This window comes from Heterodontus francisci, chromosome 15, assembly GCF_036365525.1.
Source record: "Heterodontus francisci isolate sHetFra1 chromosome 15, sHetFra1.hap1, whole genome shotgun sequence".
NCBI lineage: Eukaryota > Metazoa > Chordata > Chondrichthyes > Heterodontiformes > Heterodontidae > Heterodontus > Heterodontus francisci.
The window spans coordinates 51139998-51160532 of record NC_090385.1 but is presented as its reverse complement, the minus strand read 5'-3'; the positions used below and the strand labels follow the sequence as shown (position 1 = coordinate 51160532).

The 20535-nt window shown below is 45.4% G+C and overlaps 1 protein-coding gene and 1 pseudogene across 2 annotated transcripts in view; one reads left to right on the top strand and one right to left on the bottom strand.

The window, feature by feature from the left end:
• The window catches only part of arhgap36 (Rho GTPase activating protein 36), a 325482-nt gene that overhangs the window by 235107 nt on the left and 69840 nt on the right, over positions 1 to 20535 (bottom strand). The gene's annotated exons all lie outside the window — the stretch shown is intronic.
• Positions 12686 to 19678, top strand: LOC137377823 (cytochrome c oxidase subunit NDUFA4 pseudogene; annotated as a pseudogene).

Here is a 20535-nt window from a genome sequence, read left to right as displayed (position 1 = left end):
GACTACACCCACCACACAATGTATCAGACTACACCCACCACACAATGTATCAGACTACACCCACCACACATTGTGTCAGACTACACCCACCACACAATGTATCAGACTACACCCACCACACATTGTATCAGACTACACACACTATAAAATGTATCAGACTACACCCACCACACAACGCATCAGACAACACCAACACACAATGTATCAGACTACACCCACCACACAATGAACCAGCCTACACCCACCACACAGTGTATCAGACTACACCCACGACACAATGTATCAGACTAGACCCACAGTACAATGTATCAGACCACACCCACCACACAATGTATCGGACGACACCGACAGTACAATGTATCATACTACACCCACAACACAATGTACCAACCTGGAACCACCACACAGTGCATCAGACTACACCCACCACACAATGTACCAGACTACAGCCAGCCCAACGAACCAGACTACACCCACCACACAATGTATCAGACTACACCCTCCACACAATGTGCCAGACTACACCCACCACACAATGTATCAGACTACACCCACATTACAATGTATCAGACTACACCCACCACACAATGTGCCAGCCTACACCCACCACACAGTGTATCAGACTACACCCACCACACAATGTATCAGACTACACCCACAGTACAATGTATCAGACTACACCCACGACACAATGTATCAGACAACATGCACAGTACAATGTATCAGACCACACCAACCACACAATGTATCAGACTACACCCACGACACAATGTACCAACCTGCACACAAGACACAGTGCATCACACTACACCCACCACACAATGTATCAGTCTACACCCACCACACAGTGTATCAGACTACACCCACCACACAATGTATCAGACTACAACCAACACACAGTGTATCAGACTACACCCACCACACATTGTATCAGACTACACCCACCACACAGTGTATCAGACTACACACACCACACAATGTATCAGTCTACACCCACCACACAGTGCATCAGACTGCACCCACAGCACAATATACCAGACTACACCCACCACACAGTGTATCCGACAACACCCACCACACAATGTTCCAGACTACACCCAATGTACAAGACTATACCTACCACACAATGTACCAGCCTACAACCAACACACAGTGTATCAGACTACACCCACCACATAGTGTACCAGTCTACACGCACCACACAATGTACCAGACTACACCCAATGGATCAGACTACACCCACCACACAATGTACCAGACTACAACCAGCCCAAAGAACCAGACTACACCCACCACACATTGTATCAGACTACACCCAACACACAATGTATCAGACGACACTCACCACACATTGTATCAGACTACACGCACCACTCAATGTATCAGACTACACCCACCACACAATGTACCAGACTACATCCAGCCCAACGAACCAGACTACACCCACCACACAATGTATCAGACTACACTAACCATACATTGCGTCAGACGACACCACCACACATTGTATCAGAACACACCCACCACACAATGTATCAGACTGCACCCACCACACAATGTATCCGAATACACCCACCACACATTGTGTCAGACTGCACCCACCACACAATGTATCAGACTACACCCACCACACATTGTGTCAGACTACACCCACCACACATTGTATCAGACTACACCCACCAGACATTGTATCAGACTACACTCATTATAAAATGTATCAGACTACACCCACCACACAATGTATAAGATTACACCCACCACATATTGTGTCAGACTACACCCACCAGACAATGTATCAGTCTACACACACCAGACATTGTATCAGACTACACCCACCACACAATGTATCAGAATACACCCACCAGACAATGTATCATACTACACCCACCACACAACGTGTCAGACAACACCAACACACAACGTATCAGACTACCCCAACACACAATGTATCAGACCACACCGACACACAATGTATCAGACTACACCCACCACACAATGTACCAGCCTACACCCACCACACTGTGTATCAGACTACACCCACCACACAATGTATCAGACGAGACCCACAGTACAATTTATCAGACTACACCCACCACACAATGTATCAGACTGCACCCACAGTACAATGTATCAGACCACACCCACCACACAATGTATCAAACGACACCGACAGTACGATGTATCAGACTACACCCACGACACAATGTACCAACCTGCAACCACCACACAGTGCATCAGACTACACCCACCACACAATGTATCAGACTACACCCACAGTACAATGTATCAGACTACACCCAGCACACAATGTACCACACTACACCCACCACACAATGGACCAGACTACACCCACCACACAATGTATCAGACTGCACCCACCACACAATGTATCAGACTACACCCACAGTACAATGTACCAGACTTTACCCACCACACAATGTATCATATTACACCCACAGTACAATGTATCAGACTACACCCACCACACAATGTATCAGACTGCACCCACAGCACAATGTGCCAGACTACACACACCACACAATGTATCAGACTCCACCCACAGTGCAATGTATCAGACTGCACCCACCACACAATGTATCAGACTACAGTCACCACACAATGTATCAGACTACACCCACAGTACAATGTACCAGACATTATGCACCAAACAATGTATCAGACTACACCCACCACACAGTGTATCAGACTACACCCACCACACAATGTATCAGACGAGACCCACAGTACAATTTATCAGACTACACCCACCACACAATGTATCAGACTGCACCCACAGTACAATGTATCAGACCACACCCACCACACAATGTATCAAACGACACCGACAGTACGATGTATCAGACTACACCCACGACACAATGTACCAACCTGCAACCACCACACAGTGCATCAGACTACACCCACCACACAATGTATCAGACTACACCCACAGTACAATGTATCAGACTACACCCAGCACACAATGTACCACACTACACCCACCACACAATGGACCAGACTACACCCACCACACAATGTATCAGACTGCACCCACCACACAATGTATCAGACTACACCCACAGTACAATGTACCAGACTTTACCCACCACACAATGTATCATATTACACCCACAGTACAATGTATCAGACTACACCCACCACACAATGTATCAGACTGCACCCACAGCACAATGTGCCAGACTACACACACCACACAATGTATCAGACTCCACCCACAGTGCAATGTATCAGACTGCACCCACCACACAATGTATCAGACTACAGTCACCACACAATGTATCAGACTACACCCACAGTACAATGTACCAGACATTATGCACCAAACAATGTATCAGACTACACCCACCACACAGTGTATCAGACTACACCCACCACACAATGTATCAGACTACACCCACAGCACAATATACCAGACTACACCCACCACACGGTGTATCCGACAACACCCACCACACAATGTACAAGACTACACCCAATGTATAAGACTACACCCACCACACAATTTACCAAACTACACCCACCACACAATTTATCAGACTACACCCACAGTACAATGTACCAGACTACACCCAATATATCAGACTATACCCACCACACAATGTACCAGACTACAACCAGCCCAAAGAACCAGACTGCACCCACCACACATTGTATCAGACTACACCCACCACACAATGTATCAGACAACACCCCCCACTCAATGCATCAGACTACAAGCAGCCCAAAGAACCAGACTACACCCAACACACAGTGTATCAGACTACACCAACCACACAGTGTATCGGACTGTACCCACCATACAGTGTATCCGACTACAACCACCACACAGTGTATCAGACTACACCCAGCACGCAGTGTATCAGACAACACCCACCACACAATGTAGCAGACTACACACACTACACATTGTCTCACACTACACCCATCACACTGTGTACCAGACTACACCCACAGCACAATGTACCAGACTACACCCAATGTATCAGACTACACCCACCACACAATGTACCAGACTACACCCAATGTATCAGACTACACCCAATACACAATGTACCAGACTACACCCAATGTATTAGACTACACCCACCACACAAAGTACCAGACTACAACCAGCCCAAAGAACCAGACTACACCCACCACACAATGAATCAGACTACACACACCACACAATGTATCAGACTACACCCACCACACAATGTACCAGACTACGCCCAATGTATCAGATGTCAACCACCACACAATGTATCAGGCTACACCCACCTCACAATGTACCTGACTACACGCACCACAGAATGTACCAGACTACACCCACCACACAATGTATTAGACTGCACCCACCACACAGTGCATCAGACTACACCCACAGCACAATATACCAGACTACATCCACCACACAGTGTATCCGACAACACCCACCACACAATGTACAAGACGACACCCAATGTATCAGACTACACCCACCACATAGTGTATCAGACTACACCCAACACACAATGTATCAGAATACACCCACAGCACAATGTATCAGGCTACACTCACCCACCCCCCCCCACCCCCCACCCCCAGTGAACCAGAGTACACCTATGCACAATATACCAGACTATCGCCACCGCATAATATCTAGACTATACCCACTAGGCATTGTACCAGACTACACCCAGCACACAATATACTAGATACACCCACCACACAATGTACCAGCCTACACCCAGCACACAATATACTAGATACACCCACCACACAATGTACCAGCCTACACCCAGCCCACTTTACCAGCCTACACCTTTCACACAGTGTACCATCCTACACCAAGGTACCAGGCTACATCCCTGCACTTTCAGTGGATATACCAACCCTGTGGACAATGTGGCATGTGACTGATCATTCTGTACACTAAATAGCGCACTGTATATTGTCAAATATTTTAAACAAAGTAGGTTTGATTAAAAATTTACACAATAATTCCATTTTTAGTTCAGGGGATATTGCAACAGCTTACATGGTTGTGAGTTGGAAGTTTGCCTGGGTTGTGATTTTAGCTGAGCTCAAATCAGGCTTGTGTTCAGGAAACTATAGCTGGTGGCAGCACCATTGGCCTTCTGATATGTCTAACGATCCAGTGTTCCCTGTTCTGAGCACTATCAAGTGAACACTGTTGAATAGTTTATCTATGTGGGCATTGGGTATGAACTTAAAATGTGATGCTGCCTGTGGTTGAATAGTCCACCAACATTCCTTTTTTTATACTCACAAACCAGGATTGACTCCTTGGATGAAGTATTTGGAACTGCAACCCACAAAAGTTAATGTCATTTTTCACAAAGTTATAAACATTGGATTAGAATTAGAATTAGAACATTACAGCGCAGTACAGGCCCTTCGGCCTATTCCATTTTCATCCATATGTCTATCCAATGACCACTTAAATGCCCTTAAAGTTGGCGAGTCTACTACTGTTGCAGGCAGGGCGTTCCACGCCCCTACTACTCTCTGAGTAAAGAAACTACCTCTAACATCTGTCCCATATCTATCACCCCTCAACTTAAAGCTATGTCCCCTCGTGTTTGCCATCACCATCCGAGGAAAAAGACTCTCACTATCCACCCTATCTAACCCTCTGATTATCTTATATGTCTCTATTAAGTCACCTCTCCTCCTCCTTCTCTCCAACGAAAACAACCTCAAGTCCCTCAGCCTTTCCTCGTAAGACCTTCCCTCCATACCAGGCAACATCCTAGTAAATCTCCTCTGCACCCTTTCCAAAGCTTCCACAGCCTTCCTATAATGCGGTGACCAGAACTGCACGCAATACTCCAGGTGCGGTCTCACCAGAGTTTTGTACAGCTGCAGCATGACCTCGTGGCTCCGAAACTCGATCCCCCTACTAATAAAAGCTAACACACCATATGCCTTCTTAACAGCCCTATTAATCTGGGTAGCAACTTTCAGGGATTTATGCACCTGGACACCAAGATCTCTCTGTTCATCTACACTACCAAGAATCTTCCCATTAGCCCAGTACTCTGCATTCCTGTTACTCCTTCCAAAGTGAATCACCTCACACTTTTCCGCATTAAACTCCATTTGCCATGTCTCAGCCCAGCTCTGCAGCATATCTATGTCCCTCTGTACCCTACAACATCCTTCGGCACTATCCACAACTCCACCGACCTTCGTGTCATCTGCAAATTTACTAACCCACCCTTCTACACCCTCTTCCAGGTCATTTATAAAAATGACAAACAGCAGTGGCCCCAAAACAGATCCTTGCGGTACACCACTAGTAACTAAACTCCAGGATGAACATTTGCCATCAACCACCACCCTCTGTCTTCTTTCAGCTAGCCAATTTCTGATCCAAAGCTCTAAATCACCTTCAACCCCATACTTCCGTATTTTCTGCAATAGCCTACCATGGGGAACCTTTTCAAATGCCTTACTGAAATCCATATACACCACATCCACTGCTTTACCCTCATCCACCTGTTTGGTCACCTTCTCGAAAAATTCAATAAGGTTTGTGAGGCACGACCTACCCTTCACAAAACTGTGCTGACTATCGCGAATGAACTTATTCTTTTCAAGATGATTATAAATCCTGTCTCTTATAACCTTTTCCAACATTTTACCCACAACCGAAGTAAGGCTCACAGGTCTATAATTACCAGGGCTGTCTCTACTCCCCTTCTTGAACAAGGGGAAAACATTTGCTATCCTCCAGTCTTCCGGCACTATTCCTGTCGACAATGATGACATAAAGATCAAGGACAAAGGCTCTGCAATCTCCTCCCTGGCTTCCCAGAGAATCCTAGGATAAATCCCATCTGGCCCAGGGGACTTATCTATTTTCACACTTTCCAAAATTGCTAACACCTCCTCCTTGTGAACCTTAATCCCATCTAGCCTAGTAGTCTGAATCTCAGTATTCTCCTCGACAACATTTTCTTTCTCTACTGTAAATACTGACGAAAAATATTCATTTAACGCTTCCCCTATCTCCTCTGATTCCACACACAACTTCCCACTACTATCCTTGATTGGCCCTAATCTAACTCTAGTCATTCTTTTATTCCTGATATACCTATAGAAAGCCTTAGGGTTTTCCTTGATCCTATCCGCCAATGACTTCTCATGTCTTCTCCTTGCTCTTCTTAGCTCTCCCTTTAGATCCTTCCTGGCTAGCTTGTAACTCTCAAGCGCCCTAACGGAGCCTTCACATCTCATCCTAACATAAGCCTTCTTCTTCCTCTTGACAAGCGCTTCAACTTCTTTAGTAAACCACGGCTCCCTCGCACGACAACTTCCTCCCTGCCTCACAGGTACATACTTATCAAGGACACGCAGTAGCTGCTCCTTGAATAAGCTCCACATTTCGATTGTGCCCATCCCCTGCAGTTTCCTTCCCCATCCTACGCATCCTAAATCTTGCCTAATCGCATCATAATTTCCTTTCCCCCAGCTATAATTCTTGCCCTGCGGTATATACCTGTCCCTGCCCATCGCTAAGGTAAACCTAACCGAATTGTGATCACCTCCATCTAAATCCAACACCTGGCCGGGTTCATTACCCAGTACCAAATCCAATGTGGCATCGCCCCTGGTTGGCCTGTCTACATACTGTGTCAGAAAACCCTCCTGCACACACTGGACAAAAACTGACCCATCTAAAGTACTCGAACTATAGTATTTCCAGTCAATATTTGGAAAGTTAAAGTCCCCCATAACAACTACCCTGTTACTCTCGCTCCTGTCGAGAATCATCTTCGCTATCCTTTCCTCTACATCTCTGGAACTATTCGGAGGTCTATAGAAGACTCCCAACAGGGTGACCTCTCCTCTCCTGTTTCTAACCTCGGCCCATACTACCTCAGTAGACGAGTCCTCAAACGTCCTTTCTGCCGCTGTAATACTCTCCTTGATTAACAATGCCACACCCCCCCCTCTTTTACCATCTTCTCTGTTCTTACTGAAACATCTAAATCCTGGAAACTGCAACATCCATTCCTGCCCCTGCTCTACCCATGTCTCCGAAATGGCCACGACATCGAGATCCCAGGTACCAACCCATGCTGCAAGCTCACCCACCTTATTCCGGATGCTCCTGGCGTTGAAGTAGACACACTTTAAACCAAGTTCTTGCTTGCCAGTGCCCTCTTGCGTCCTTGTAACCTTCTCCCTGACCTCACTACTCTCAACATCCTGTACACTGGAACTACAATTTAGGTTCCCATTCCCCTGCTGAATTAGTTTAAACCCCCCCGAAGAGCACTAGCAAATCTCCCCCCCAGGATATTGGTACCCCTCTGGTTCAGGTGAAGACCATCCTGTTTGTAGAGGTCCCACCTACCCCAGAAAGAGCCCCAATTATCCAGGAAACCAAAACCCTCCCTCCTACACCATCCCTGCAGCCACGTGTTCAACTCCTCTCTCTCCCTATTCCTCGCTTCGCTATCACGTGGCACAGGCAACAACCCAGAGATAACAACTCTGTTTGTTCTCGCTCTAAGCTTCCACCCTAGCTCCCTGAATTTCTGCCTTAAATCCCCATCTCTCTTCCTACCTATGTCGTTGGTGCCTATGTGAACCACGACTTGGGGCTGCCTTAAGGATCCCCCTTAAGGATCCCAAAAACACGATCAGAGACATCACGAACCCTGGCACCTGGGAGGCAACACACCAACCGTGAGTCTCTCGTTCCCACAGAACTTCCTATCTGTTCCCCTAACTATGGAGTCCCCAATGACTAATGCTCTGCTCCTCTTCCCCCTTCCCTTCTGAGCAACAGGGACAGACTCTACGCCAGAGACCTGTACCCCATTGCTTACCCCTGGTAAGTCATCCCCCGCAACAGTATCCAAAACGGTATACCTGTTGTTGAGGGAAACGGATTCTTTATCAATTTTCTTAATCTAAATCAACAGAACAGGGTTAATGTTATTCTTGCAAGTTTACATGCAAATGCTGTATTGTTGATGAAAATTGTGCTCGACAAGGTATTTGTGGAAGTTTCAAGCATTTGCTGTGTACAAAAAGGCAGAAAACTGAATTTAACCTCTGCTGCAGCTGATTCAATTAGTGACCATATCCCATGCTCCAATAATGGCACAGAAGGGTGAACAGTAATTTTTCTGTCAACAGATCGGAATGGCTAGTTCAACAATCAACTTTCAGGATCAGCTGACAAATTGCTCCAATCTCAATGAATAAAGTGTAAACGATTCCCGTTCCTAATCTGCACCTTTTAATGCAGTGAACAGGTGGTTGCAAGAAGAAAACTACTCAACTTCAAATTTCTCATGACCCAAACATTTTTGAATCTTCAAAATGCTGAACAAGATGGACATTGTAGATGGCAATATAAAATGTAAGTCGGATATTTAACTTGGGGACTATGGGCTACATTTTATGTCCCCGCCGCCGATTTAGGCGGAGGTTGAAAAAAATGGCGGCCCGGTGTTGCGGAGCCATGGCAATCCTAAGCGCAGTGGCTCATTTAAACAACCAGGGCAGTCCGAACCCACCACCCTCCCCCCCACGCTCCCACCCACCCCTGAACACGTGGAGGGAACAGGATGTCTGTCCCCGGCAACGGCATCAGCTGCCTGTGTGCAGGTACTGATGCCATTTTTAAAGGGCTGTCAATGTTATTTAAATACTTAAAGATAGATTTAATTAAATTAAATAAATACATTTCTTTTGCCCCTCTCCCACACGCCCATAATAATTAAAATAATTATTTTCCCTTCCCCCAAAACACTTACCTTTACCATCTGACCTCCCCCCATGCCTCCAAACTGCACAAACTTTGAACTACAACCCTTCCCACCATCCCCTACACCCATAATGTTAATTTGAACCCATCCCCCACCCATCCCTGATGGATAAACTTACCTTCATCCCCACCCCCTCCCCACCAATGTGGTGCCTTGGTTCCTTGGACAGGGATCCAACGGTACGGGAGTGCTGGCTGCTGGGCTGAAGATTGCGGTGAGCCATCAAGAAGCGTGTAATTTATTTAATTTAATTATTTTAATTGCTTTGCATATTAAAATTGTGGTCCCGTCACCCAGCAGAAGGGAGACTGCCACGGTGCCTCGCCACTACTGGTGGATTGGACCAGACCCTCCCGGTGTCGACTTCCATGGCGGGCACACCACTCAGGATAGGAAAGGGGTCTGATGAGGCACCGTTATGATGATATTCCATTGTCATGGAATGAGGTGATACTTAGTAGCTTAGGTGGACATCCGATCTTTGCTAGTAGTCTGAAGAGACCACGTCTGCTGATGAGGTCAAAAGCTTTGGTGAGATCTATGAAGGTAACGTAGAGGGGCTTCCGTTGTTCGTGGCATTTCTCCTGTAGCTGGCGAAGTGAAAACAGCATATCAATAGTGGATCCCTCTGCTCGAAAGCCACACTGTGCCTCAGGGTAGACAGGCTCAGCCAGTTTCTGGAGTCCGTTTAAAACGACTCAAGCCCCACACCCCAAGTCCAAGCAGGATACAGGTGGATGGCGGAAAGCCGGACTTGGCTCCCCTGCTTCAGGGAGCCATAGTGTGGATCCAGCCCCAACTCCAGCCCGCTGTCGGTCTACGGGAAAGTAGGCACCTGGCACGTGGCACCTGGGCCACGGGCACTGCCTGAGGAAAGTGACGCTGACCAAGCCCACCTTCTGCCAGCACTGTACCAACTTCATCCGGGAGCTTGGCAGCTTCCAGTGCGACCCTGAGTCCGGAGCTGGGTCTGGGAGTCGCACGTCGAGGGCTCGGAGAGCCGGGGAGTGGGACCAGTTTTGCTGGGGAAATGTCTCCAGGTGAAGGCGGATTCTCTTTATTCGGCACTCAATTGCCTCGGATTATGTCCAGGGGATAGCACGGACTCGATGCGCCAAGTGGCCGCGGATATTCGGGGCTTTTGTTACGACGATTGTGGATGGTGCAGGGTATCTCAGCATAGAGTGTGTACTGTACTTGTTAGGGCCCCTTCTCAGGTATACGAGCTAACAACCCCACTGCTTTGTGGCCGTCTCGGGAGAGACTAAGGCTAAGGGAGTAAACCCTAACAGAAAATCTGGAGCGGCACCCCTAAGGTGGTCCTGTGTCACCTTTGGCATGTTTCCGGTAGTTCCTACAGCCAAACTGGTGCCAAACATCGTGCTCTGCACTCCTTTGGACCCCACTAGGAAGGCTGAGGGGGTGAGGGTTTTGACGCTTGGGCAACTCACAACCTCCATACATTCCACCCACACATGCGCCATGGAGAGGTCACTCCATAGTCATCTCACAGCGACCAAAACAACACGGAAGGCAGCAGTTACAGGTTTTAAGTCCAGCTCAATTGGCGTAGAGATTGGGCGCCACGGGTTGCCTTTGTCGGTGGCAGAGGTCATTGCATCTCATTGGACAGCTACCGCCCGCCTCAAACCAGGCAGCCCCAGGTCAGTAAGGTTCTGTCCTGCCACAGTCCACCTGCTTCGATGGGTGCTTGGAGCTTAGGGTCATTGCCTGACAAGTGGACTGTAATACCGCACCAAACAGCTTGACAAAAAAATGAAAGAAGGTACCAGCCCTTCGATTTGCAAGCTGGAATGTCAGAACTATGTGTCCTGGCCTGTCGGAAGACCTCACACAAATCAACAACTCTCGGAAGACTGCCATCATTAACAACGAGCTCAGCAGACTCAATGTGGACATTGCAGCACTTCAGGAGACATGCCCCCCTGCAAGCGGATCACTAAGGGAGCAAGACTACACCTTCTGGCAGGGTAGGAATCCAGAAGAGCCATGTTAATTAATTAATAGAAAAGGGACTGGATAAAAACCGTGGAGAACTCAGGAGACAGACAGACATAGAGAGAACAGGAGAGAGATAGAAATACACATGAAATTAAGGGAAACATTTGATCTCAAAAGGTTTGTAAATATGTTGTATGTGGGCATGAGAGAGCAACTAATCATGTCTGATGTTAGATTAAGAAATGATCAGACTTGGCTATTGCATAGAAATTACAACATGGAAAACGGCTATCTGGTTCAACCAGTCTGTGTTGGTGATTTTATACTCCAAATAATAATTCTAATCTCGTGCTCACATCCGTTTATTTTTCTTTACTTCAATCATCTATTGAACCCATTCTTTCATACTAATATGCTCTCTGCTTCAACTACTAACTTTGGTAGTGCAATTAACAGGGGCTTCTCTAGAATAGTTTCACCTGCTCTCTGTCATAAATCTCATATTTAAGTCTTGTATCTATGACCCTTCATTGTAGGCCAGTCAATTACTGGAGACTATTTGTTTCTATCTACTATGTCCCATCCCTTCACAATTTTTTACACAGCTATGCCAAAGTACTGCATAATCTCCTCTGATCTAATGTAAACAGTTTTGTTGCTCCCATGGTAAACTAGCATAGTTACAATGGCTTACCTCATCTCTACCTAATTTATATTATCTTGTGTTATTACATTCATTACAAACATAAATGAAAGCAAAAATGAAAATTTAAGGTCATATTTAATGTCAAGTTGAAGTGTCTCAATTTTGTCTATGTGTTGCTGATATTTAGAGCCGATGGAGGTTATTTTAGTGAAAGGGTGAAAGCAGGTGCCATGTGGGCACTATGTTAGTAAGTCGCACCTGGTTGAAAGTTTGGTTTTCGCACATGATTACCATGATTGAAACTTGCCTGAAGGTGCACAAACAGAGACTTGCAGGTTTAGCACTCAAGCGCTGATTAGAAGTAATCTTCATGGAGTAGTATATGTAGCCTTTACACTGTATGTGTGGAACACACCATTTGGCACACAACTGCATATTTCAGGATGGCTCAGGAATTGAGGGAGAGGATGCACTATGTAATATTACTTGTCTCTTTGGTGTATGATCTATTGTAAGATGCACAAGACTACAAGTAATATCCAAAGAAAACGTGGGTTTTATTATACTTTAACTAGAACATACTACCACGATGACCAGTTGCTACAGCGGCTTGGCAACAGGCAGCAATATCAAAAACAACAACTCACAACTAGATCATGGCTACCCGACCCGAACCCGATGGGAGCCGACGACATGTGTCGGGTTTGGATTGGGTTGAGTCGCTCTTCCGGGTCCGGCATTCGAGCTCGGGTCGGGTCGGGCCGGGTCGGACACAATGACAGCCAGGACGTCAAGGCGGGAAACACTCCGCACTAGTCTGCAGGTGTGAGCGATTCCATCAAAGGTACAGCACAACCTCTTTAATATAACCAACTTTATTCTGATGGTCGGGTTGGGCATGGGAAAAAATGAAAGGGCTCGGGCCGGGTCGAGCTCGGGTCGGATGTCATTCTGTCGGGCTCGGGTCGGGTTTCATTTGCAGACCCAAGCAGGCCTTTACTCACAGCACCACTTGGCAGCTTCATGGGAAGCACTTGTGGCAAAACCTGCCTCTCAAGGGTTGGCCTTCACAGCCATCAGTAAAAGTGCACGAAGAGACAACCCCCACCACCCCCTCCACCTAAATGGATTGTTTACTATGTGTCCATCAACTTTCGTAAATGGAAGGATGCCAACCAAGTAGAACATATATATACAGTTACTGCACAAGCTGCATCTAAACCCACCACACTCTGTCAGACTCCACCCACAACTAACTGGTCATGTGTGACACACCACTTCCTCAATGACCTTCACTTACAGCTCTTAAGGTGGTCCCTTCTTAAGGTCGTCCTATCTAGACATGATTAAAACAAAACGTTATTTTCAGGTTAGTAAGTTTAACACTCTAAAATGTAGAGGAGGTTTGCTTATTCATCCTGATCTTGCTATCGTAAACTCCTTCCCAGAACTGAATTAATCTTGATGACTCCTCTGAGACTCTGGTGACTCAGAAGTCTGGTTAGCATGTTCTCCTTCTGTGATTGTAGCCATTGTACATTCATCTTCAGACCTTGTCTTTGAATGTGTCCATGATGCCACAGATTGTCACGTAGTGTTGTCGTACAGTTCTCTGAGTTGACTTTGCTTCCATCTGAGAATCGCACCATTGGGTGTCTGGATCTCGAACTATCTGGGCTGGTTGCATATCCTGCCACCCTCTGCAGGATACCAAGTTCCTGACACATTATTGAGGATTCTGACCTTCTGTCCTACTCACAATCGAGCTAATTCTGGTCCTGCTTGCCTGGCATACGATGCCTTCAACTTCCCTTGTATAGAAAGGTTAGAAAAATGATGACTGATAACACCACCAATCACTGGCAATCCCTCTGACATCTGGGTACTTGCTGCAATGAACTGAAGCCTGAGGAGAGAGTCCCAGTCATATCGCCTCTTTGTGACAAGCCCCCAACCTTTGTGTCGTCCTTTTCATGGACTGACCCGATACACCTGGGTATTTCCTACCATATTCAGTGCGTTAATGAATTCATGTATTGTGACAATTTGTAAACCTTGGCCATACTGGAAGTCCTGCGACAGCTGGTCCAGTTGTGTACACATTATAAAATATTTGTGGTAGCCATTCGGAGCTCCTACAGCTGCATTGCAAGATTTTCATTCCAAAGCACTTGATTGGAGAACTATTGTTGGCAATCAACCTAGCCATGATGGGTTGTACCATAGATTCCCATTTCTTTAAGTACATGTCCTTCAGTGTATGGATGGGCAGAACATTTGCACTTGCTCCGTTGTCAATTTTCACTCTGAGCTTATGCTTGCCACTCTTCTGTGGACATATAATCCCGATCATAGCAAATGCCTCAGATTGCGTGAGAAAATTAACATGTTGATCCAAATTAACTATGTGAAATGCTTGCTAGTTGTTCGTACAAGTGCATTCTTCACCCATATCCTCCTGGCAGTCTGTTTCTCTGCTGACCTGATGTACCTGCTTGGGCTTTAGTTGTACATTGGAATGTCTTTTGTTGCGTTTGCCATTCTGTCTTTCAGACGTTCTCTCTGCATGTGATATGCCACCATTCCTGTGTGCAGCATCTGAGCTCGGCCTCTTGCACTGTCTTGCTCAATGTCCTCACATGTCACAAGCTTTGCACTGGCCCTGGTACACCGTGCAACTGTAAATTGGGTAAGTCAGGCCACATTTGTGTCAAGGCTTAACAGACTTCTGAGCCTTGGTTACCATACCAGTTGTTGTAGCCATCCCCAGCTCATTGATTATCTCCACTTCCACCACCCTCATGGGCTTTTCCAGGGCATTATCACACACTGCGCAAAAAAGTTCTTCCTCATAGTTCCCCTGCATCTCTTGCCCAAGATCGTCAATCTGTGTCCCCTAGTCCTTGTATCATTTGTTAATGGGAACAGCTTTTCCTTGTCTAACTTATCTAAGCCTGTCATAATCTTGTACATCTCAATCAAATCTCCCCTCAATCTCTTTTGCCCCAGGGAGAACAGCCCCAGCTTTTCCAACCTAATCTTATAACTAAAATCCCCCATCCCTGGTAAATCTCCTTTGCACCCTCTCAATGACCCTCACATCCTTCCTAAACTGCGGTGAGCAGAACTGGACACAATACTCTAGTTGAGGTCTAACCAATGCTTTATAAAGGTTCAGCATAACTTCCCTGTTACTATACGCTATGCCACTATTTCTGAAGTCCAAGATCCCGTATGCTTTGCTAACCACTCTCTCAATATGTCCTGCTCCTTTCAAAGATCGATGCACATGCATCCCTGGGTCCCTCTGTTCCTGCACACTCTTTTGAACTGTGCCATTAACTCTATATAGCTTCGCCCTGTCACTTCTGCCAAAATGCATCACCTCACACTTGTCTATATGAAATTCCATCTGCCACTAGTCTGCCCATTCTGCTAGCCTATGTCCTGTTGCAGGTGGTTCATATCATCCTCATTGTTTGCCACTCCTCCAAGTTTGGTTTCATTGGCAAATTTTGAAATTCTACTCGGTATTCCAATATCCAAGTCATTTATATGTAGCAAAAAAAGCAGTGGTCCTAGCACTGACTCTTGGGACACTACTGTCTATTATGTTCCAATCTGAAAAACAAACATTTACCACGACTCATTATTTTCTGTCCTTAAGCCAATTTTTTTTTAATCCAATTGGACACTGACCCTTCTGTTCCATGAGCTTCAATTTTGTTAACCAGCTTTTTATGTGGCACTTTATCAAAAGCTTTCTTAAAATCCATACAGACAACATCCACTGCATTCCATAGAGTCATTTACGGCACAGACAGGAGCCATTCGGCCCATTGAGTCCAGGCCAGCTCGCCACGAAGCTATCCTGTCAGCCCCACTCCCCCCACTCAATCCCTGGAACCCTACTTATCCCTTACACCATCAAAAAATTCAATTAGGTTAGTCAAGCATGATCTGCCTTTTACAAATTCACACTGGCTATCCTTAATTAACTCAAACCTCTCCAAATGCCTGCTGGTTGTTTCCCTGATTATTGTTTCTAAAACCTTACCCATCATTGATGTTAAACTAACTGGCCCGTAGTTGCTAGGACAGTCCTTACACACTTTCATGGATAAGCGTGTCACATTTGCCACTCTTTAATCCTCTGGCACCTCCCCCATCTCCAAGGAAGGTTAGAAGATTATGGCAAGCCCTTCCGCTATCTCCATCCCCACTTTCTTTAGCAACCTGGAATGCCAAGCCATCCAGACCAGGTGACCAAACTACCCTAAACATAGCCAGCCTTTCCACTACCTCCTCCCTCTCAATTTTTACCCTAACCATTGCCTCTACTCTCTCCGCACGCTACCGACGTTTTGTCAGATTTCTTTTCCTTGGTAAACACCAATAAAAAGGACTCATTAAGTACTCTAGCCTTTCCTTGCTCCTCTAAGCATATATTACTCTCTTTGCCCCTAATAGGCCCCACTCCACCTCTTACTACCTGCTTACTATTTACATGCCGGTAGAAGATTTTTGGGTTCCCTTTTATTTTGACTGCCATTCTATTCTCATATTCTCTCTTTGCCAGTCTTATTTTCCTCTTTACCTCCCCTCTCAACTTCTTATATTTTGCCTGGTTCTCACTTGAAGAATTCACCTGACATGCATCAGTCACACAGTATTCTCACTCTTTAGGTGACATCCTCAGAGAATTTCTGGAATAAATGATGATAGTGTTGGCGAAGTCTTGACAAACTGCCCTGGAAAGTCTCTGATGTGTTTCAAATGTCCTCTTCAAACCTCCTGCAGCAGTGAAAGCTGTGCCTGGCTTAAAGTAGTGCTTGAAATCCTCAGCAGTGACTTGATTATTCCTGTTCAGCTTGTCACAGTTAGGAGAGGCCATTAATTGAAGATTTGCCACCAAAGTGCTGTGCGGCCCCTTTAATGAGTGTTAGCAGGCAATTTAATTGTCAATCAAACCTTTAACAATTTTCCTGTGACTGTTCCCAGCTGACGCTTTCAGCTTCTTTAACCAAGATGGTGTCTTGTACTAAAAATGGATTAAACCAGCACTACAATTGAAGACCCCATTTTAGTCTCCTTGAAGGCTCTTTATCAACTAAAGTATCCTGGGACTATCACTCCGTGTTCCTTATTTTCTCGTTGCCAGTTATGCATTTTGGTGACTGCTCTTTGAGTAGCTGAGATCTACTTTGATGATCATCTGCTCTGAGATCCTTACTCTGTGTATTCCAGTAATAGATCACAAGCAAGCTGTTCTGAAATTAGCTACTGTACACAACAGAACTGATCTAAACATTTATGTTCTGTGTGACCCATGTTGCCTGATCAAATGCCAAATGGACATTTTTTCCTTTAATTCAAAACATGATTTTAAGTCGCTTGGAGATTCTTAACATTACACCATTCAAAGGCACCAACTTTTCAAAACAGAAAAAAAAAGTACTTTTATCCAAGTTGCGTCAATTGGTCAGTTTAAAAGTTTATTTCACAAAGGCTTAACATGAATGCACACTGCAGTCAGCCAATGTGCTAAGCTACTGCCACACACTGCAATCTGGCACTGTACCAGGCTGAACCCACACACTGCAATGAATGTATTGCTGGAAAAGACACATTCTATGTTCTATCATATGGGAGTATGGTCCAGATTTTAATCCCTCCAACATCAGATTTTATCTTCAAACAGGCACTGGAGGGCCAATGACATAATCAATGTTGCTAAACATTTCTACTCTCAGATTTGGGAGGCCTGCACAAAGCCAGCCCCAACAACTCTACCATGGTGGGAGTGGGTGCAGTGGTCAGAAGAGGCCAAGGCTAATTAAAAACTTTCATTTCTCTTTGTAATCTTTGAGGGCCAGGAGGAGCAGGAATGCCCATTAAATCCTGCAAGGAGTCCTTGGGCCTCCCCAGTCCCAGGTTTGCCTCTCCCTCCCAGATCAAGGAGTATCACTGAAACCCCCTCCCATACCCTAATCATAACTTCATGCTGGGAAGATTTCCCTTGCATCTCCGGACTCCCGATCCAATTTCTGCTCTCTCCTACAGCCCTGACATACATCACTCCTCTGGTTTTGGGGTGGGAGACCATGCTGGAATATTGAAATGAAGCTCCAGAGTTATAATGGACCAGACCATCTGCTGAGCTCCCCTTGGGGGTTTGCCACCCACCTGGTCAATGTTCCCACTAAGCTGCATGGGCATGTGGGCGCGCAGCAATTGGAATGTACCATGCAGTGCAATAACCAGGCTGTGCATAACCAATGTTCCCTTTAAGTTGTGCATGTGCGCCAACTACATCAATCTTCAATGTACCATGCAGTGCGACAAATAGGCCATGCACAACAAAGAAAAGTTAAAGGGAACCTTGCACGCAGCATCCCACCCACTCCAGTATGCGTCGTATTAAAACCACCCCCACGAGCCAGTTTATAAAGTTATATTCATTTTCCCTCTGTATTTGGATCCTGCTCTCTGAACGACAAACAGTTGATCTCCTGAAGTGCTTCTGATGACACTGCTCTTCTGCTTGCCCTTGGAAGTAGTATGAGGGCAACCTGGGTGGATTATCTGGAAATTCAACCTTATTGTTGTAAGAGCCGTGCTTCAGATTTCAGTTGCGAGTATTTCTGGTGAGCAGTTGCCAAAATTTACTCCATTGTGATAAGGAATAAAGTGACTGTCTAACAAATGTTAAAGTTGGATGTACAGTTAATGGCACAGTTAAATATTACAGTTAGAGCAACTAAAATGGCAGATGCAAAGCGCTACTGTATTTTTAATCATTAGTCAGCTATGAGTTTCACGTACTAAACTGGAAGTAGAGTCCTAGTAACTAAGCAGTGCTGCTATTAATGCATAATCTCCTGGTGCACTTCCAACCTATAGAGGCTGCAGTTTATGCACATGCATACATGTTGCTTAATTTCCACCAGGTGGAGCTGGGACAATAAATACTTAGAAGGTTACGATGAAACAGCAAGATAATTAAATCAATTCATTTGTACTTTTAGGAAGAGCCACCCAAGCTTAATTCCATTGTTTGTCTTCAGTGGAGCTGGAAGTTTTTGCAGCAAGTATGTCCCTGCGGCTTGCACTTCGCAACCTTGATGTTAGCTGGAATTGCAAGAACAATCCTGAACCATGAAATAAGATAGCACCTACTGAGCAGTAAAAGTTCTTTTCTGTGAACATGGGCTACAGTAAACTGAAGAAGGATCTAGAAGGCTTCGAAATGTTGAAGACAGACCATGTTGTCTAGATGGCTTTGCAGGTCTATGAAGCTCACTGCACAGTGGGGCCTATATTATTACTGTTACCTATATATAAGTTTTAGTACACAGTTCAGCAATCAAATGTATTATTGTACTTAATATGTTTATATGAAATATTGATATGAATAAATCTGGGGTGCACTACCTTTAAAAATACACATAAATTATGTTAGAATTTTCTTCAACATATATTGGTAAAGAAGAAGCATTCTACGTATTCAATGGATTTTTCGTATCTTCTGTAACACTTAACTTACCAAAATTATTTTAAGAGCTCTCCTCCAAGTCATCTTACAGCTGCACTTTCAAACTTCCAATTTCCTAGCCTTTGGCCTTCCACTTGCCATGATATTTCTACAGCTGGCATTCTGCTCAACCAATCCCTCACCTCTACCTTTGATGCAGTAAAACACATACCAACTCCCAACCTTGGTTGACCACACCACCTCCCTCTAAGGCCTCTCCTCCATTGTCCAACTCAGGGGACTGCCCTCGTTTGGTTCCACTGTTACCTATCAAATCATAGCTGGAGCACTTAATTTTACCTCTGTAAACTTCTCTAGGTCTACAACTCTCCCCCAGAACATTCCTCCAATTTTTTTTTTTTAGTTTTTAGTTTTAGAGATACAGCACTGAAACAGGCCCTTCAGCCCACCGAGTCTGTGCCAACCATCAACCACCCATTTATACTAATCCTACACTAATTCCATATTCCTACCACATCCCCACCTGTCCCTATATTTCCCTACCACCTACCTATACTAGGGGCAATTGCTAATGGTCAATTAACCTATCAACCTGCAAGTCTTTGGCATGTGGGAGGAAACCGGAGCACCCGGAGGAA